The sequence below is a fragment of the Triticum dicoccoides genome, chromosome 2A (assembly GCF_002162155.2).
Source record: "Triticum dicoccoides isolate Atlit2015 ecotype Zavitan chromosome 2A, WEW_v2.0, whole genome shotgun sequence".
NCBI classification, from domain to species: domain Eukaryota; kingdom Viridiplantae; phylum Streptophyta; class Magnoliopsida; order Poales; family Poaceae; genus Triticum; species Triticum dicoccoides.
Genome location: NC_041382.1, coordinates 589,920,917 through 589,925,453, shown reverse-complemented (window position 1 = coordinate 589,925,453; position 4,537 = coordinate 589,920,917). Strand labels below are relative to the sequence as shown.

Below are 4,537 nucleotides of genomic sequence, written 5' to 3'. Positions count from 1 at the left end.
GCTCACAAGCATCTTAACAGAATCCTTTAAGCCATTAACTTCATTTGTCATCTTGTTCATTAATTCCAACTACATCTTCATGATTTCCTCCATTCCCTTTGGCTGAACATTTTGTTGTTCATTCTGCCTCGACACTTGAAATTGACTTGGATGATTTGGTGGTCGATTTCCTTGTACTATCGATCCACTTGCATATGATTGATTGTTCTTGTACGACAAGTTTGGATGGTTCCTCCAAGAAGGATTGTAGCTGTTTGAGAATGGACCTTGACCTTGGGCATAACTTACTTCTGAAATCGATGATCCAATTGCTGAATAGAAGGTACATTCTGTTGAAGGATGACCTGCTTGGCCACATACATCACACATTTGAGGCACACTTACTGAAGCTACAGATGTACCGATGCAATTTGACATGATATTGTCCATCTTCTTGTTCAAAATGTCAATCTGACCCGCCATGCTATCATTTGCAGACACATTATACACACCAGGATGTGGTGGTGCTATTGCTCTTTCACTTGACCATTGGAAATGATGAGACGCCATACTTTCAATCAATGCAAATGCTTCATCAAGGGTTTTATTCATGATTCCTCCTCCAGCAGCAGAATCGACAAAAGCTCTGGTCTGAGTGGACAGTCTTTTGTAAAAGGTTTGTAACACCAGCCATCTTTCTAAACCATGATGAGGACACATTCTGATTAAAGAGTTGAATCTTTGCCATGCGTCATACAAACTTTCTCCATCATATTGAGTAAACCTTATTAACTTGTCCCTGTATTCGGCAGCTTTTGTGGGTGGAAAGTATCTCTCAAGAAATGTCTACAATAAGGTCTCCCAAGTATCTTTCAGATGTTCAGGCAATGACTGAAGCCATACTCTTGCTCCATCTCTCAAGGAAAATGGGAATAGTGATAATCTGATAGCACTCGGTGAAACTCCATTTTGCTTGAGGGTGTTACAATACTCCAAGAAAGTCCTTATATGCTCATGTGGGTCTTCTAAAGCTGTTCCACCAAATCTGGACTGTTGTACCATGTTAATCAGAGCAGGCTTCAATTCAAAATTGTTCGCCTGAATAATTGGTTGAACCATTTCTCCTGGTATCCCATGATCCCTTGGGATCCACAAGTCCTTGAGCAAAGGTACTTGATCAGCCATCTTTTCTTCTTCTTGATCTTGCAAAGTTTTGGCAACTTGAAAGCGCGTTTGATTCTCTCTTCTTCTCCTCAACAGAGTCCTTTCAATTTCTGGATCAAATGGCTCTAGTGAATACTTAGGTTGAAGCATAAGACAATTTCCTGTAAAGTTCCTGAAATTGACACATGCTAGTTTCTCTCAAAACTGCAGCCAATGTTAGGAAATGGTTAGTTGCCTAAAATAAATCCTGATCTGCTTCTACTAATGTGCTCATGAAATTTAGGTCCCCGGCAACGGCGCCAAAGTGATCAAGTGTAATATAGCAGGGTTTTTGCGCCCAAACTACGGATGTCGTGTTCTCCACAGGGATCTAGAACTTCGAAGCACACATTCGAAACATTCAGAACAATGGAGCAAATGGATCAAACCGTAGTGATAACAAGCAGCCACTGGCACAAGGTAAAACCAAATAATAAGCAGCAAAGGTAAAGGATTCAGAAATAGGATTGTCTCTTTTTAGTGATTTTCTTGTAATCAAACAAACAAGTAACACTAGCAGATGGAAGATGGTTCAGACATCACACACAACTCAAGCAACCAATTAAAGTGACAACAGCTCGCAGGAAAATAACTACTAACTCAATATCCAGCAAAGGGTCACAACAATTCAGCAAGGATACATGAGGATTCAGCAAAGGTACACAAGTAACAAGGTAAATTTCAGACTCAACGGTGCATATATTTAGAGAACAGGAACAAGAGAAGATAGAGATTCAGAGCCTATGAGCCTTGATGATCTTCATTTCGAAGCTGAAGGTGTTGCAGGCGAAGAAGAATAAAAGCAGGACCACATTGGAGACGATCTGTAGTAGGAGAGGCTTCCGCGTGGTCGTTGAGGAAGAGTAGCAGAAAAGATTCCTTGGGAAGAACCGGAGCAGAGCACCACCAGGAGTCCGATGTGAAGCACCAGAAGGCCTGACGCCCCTGGCCTTTAGTCGATCCTCTCCCTCTCAGCAGCGAGGAGGAGGGGAGAAGGAGTTGCAGCGGCAAGGCGTAGGAGATGCGGCGCTGGTGGTGACGATGATGACTAGATGATGGAGATGATGGAAGCACGGTGGTGAATCGGGTGGCGCTGGTGGCGGCGTTGATGGAGGCGCAGTGGTGGATCGAGCGGCGCTGCCAGCCTACCGACACCCTTCCCTCGATCAAGTTCTTCTCCTCGATCCCCTTTCTTCCTCCTTCGATCTGGTGGTAGGTGAGCACCGTGGTGGTGAGCAGCGAGAGAAAAGAGTCCTCCTCCCCTGGTTTTCTTTGTTACGGTGGATCTCGTCAATGCCCTCTCTCTCTGGCCTCTATCTGGTGTGGTGGGTAAGTAGCGAGAAGAACCAGCCGCGCGTGGCAACAGACAGCCATCTGGCCGGTCGCGCCAGCCCCCGGCTCCTCTCACGCGTGCCACCGGATGCTTCCTATGGTTCTTTTCGCTTTGGCCCCCTTTAGAACTGAACTCTTCTCCAAGTTGATCCCTGCTTTAGTGTTGGAAGCACTTTCGATGAAGATTGGGTGCCTAAATGCACCAATTCTGCATAATATGAAGAAGTGTTGTAAGAAATATCATAATAGGAACATTTCTGCAGGAATGAATATTTTATAAGTGATTATTGTGGTCAAATGTTTAACTTGAGATGCAAAAAGGCTTAAAATACTATATGCATGAATGTGCTATCAGCGTCTTCGCTTCACCATGCTTCCTCGGCAACTGCCCGAATTGACGGGTCCTTGCTCTCCCGATTCTTCTTCTTCCTTGCTCCACCGCTCGCTGGTGCGGTCATCGCACCGATACGGTGGTTCTTGGCCATGGAGAAGGGCAAGACTGCCCTCAATGAGCCCGAGCTACTCCTGCCGAAGAATAGGCGGTCCCATATTCGAGAGATGGTCGTGAGGCCGGTAGTGCTGCGGCTGTGGTACGAGAGGCCACCTCCTGGGTACCCGTTGTCCTTGTACACTCACGCCGAGGGTTCTGGAGGGAGGAGCAATGAGCGTCGCCGCCCGCGCCAGGGTCGTGGCCGCCGTGCCTCGGGTACGCACGCCGTTACCACAGGGGTCCATGCCGCGGACTCCTCACGCGAGTTCGTGCTGTGGGCCGCGATGCCTTCGAGCACTTGGATTCGCCTCCCGCAGTTCTTCACCATCGAGATGCCACCGAGGGGCCCTCTCAAGATTTGGCTGTAGCACGCTGACTGCGATGCCCCGGCGACTAGAGCGGAGGTTGAAGCCGTCGCCTCCGGGAGGATCTTCATGACTCGAGGCTGGGGCGAGGTCGCCCGAGTCTGACGCGCGTACGGCGCCTCGCCATCCACTTCGAGTATGATGGCGCCACCACGCTGTTCTTCAAGGTCTTCAACGAGGAAGGCCGCCGCTTGGAGTGCTGTCTTGAAGGAGGTCGCTAGGACGGCGTAGTGGCTGGCGCCGGGCCTGCCGCTGGCCTCACCCGCAGCTCCTCCAGCAACAACGGTGACTCCTGGTGGTCCAACGACTCTCCCGAGCTCGCCGAGTCTCCGGAGATGAGCGACAACAGCTACGTGCCCCCAAGCTCTCGCCGGGCCCGGAGCAAGGCCGCCGCGTTGGGCCACCATCGTCGCTGATATGGATGGGGCTGGCTCCGGCCTCCCGTGGCCCACCGTTGATGATGGCGTCGGTGACGTCTCGCGCGTGTAGATAGAGCTCCTAGGAATTCCCTTCCTTTTGTTCCCTGCGAGGAATCGAAACGGACCTCGCGGGGTGTGTAAAGCGTCTATAATGTCTTTTGTTGATATTATCCTTATTGTGAAAATTTGCGAGCGCATGTCTGGCTAAGGATCGGTCTCCCCTTTCCAATCCCGTGGCAGCTTGGTGCTCTACGCTGACAAGTCCCGGTCCCCAGGCAGGCTGCACCCGTCGCTGGTATGCCAGGTCGCGATGCCGTGGTCAAGGCCAGGAGGTGAGCGGCCCGAGGTCCAGTAAGAGCTCCTGAGGCGCAATGCTCAAGAGGTCCCCTTTAGCATGCAAGCAGCTACCTAAGGATGGGAAAGGGGGCGACATTGCCGCAACAAGGCAGCAAAAAGGCAAGAATCTTATGCCGTAGCTCTGGGTCGGTCCAGGTATGAGACTTATCTTTGGCGTTCCGGAGCCGGTTTCTCGTGTTGCGCCAGACTTGGGCGTCGGCCGCTGCTGGGTAGCTAGGTTAGGCCCGTGCGGGCCTCCCCCCTTCTCCATGCTCTTCCTGGTGCTCTACATCCTCAGGTCCGGCCCTCGAGCGAGCTCAGCCGCCGCTGGTATGCCAGGTCGTGATGCCATGGTCAAGGCCAGGGGTGAGGGCTGGAGAGCCATTAAGAGCTCCTGAGTCGTGATGCTCAGA

The 4,537-nt window shown here is 50.6% G+C and overlaps 1 non-coding gene across 1 annotated transcript; it reads left to right on the top strand.

The window, feature by feature from the left end:
* The first annotated feature begins 679 nt into the window (after nucleotides 1-679).
* LOC119359893 lies at nucleotides 680-786 on the top strand. Its single transcript, XR_005172725.1, has one exon. It is a non-coding gene; the product is annotated as a small nucleolar RNA R71 (small nucleolar RNA).
* Nucleotides 787-4,537: the final 3,751 nt, after the last annotated feature.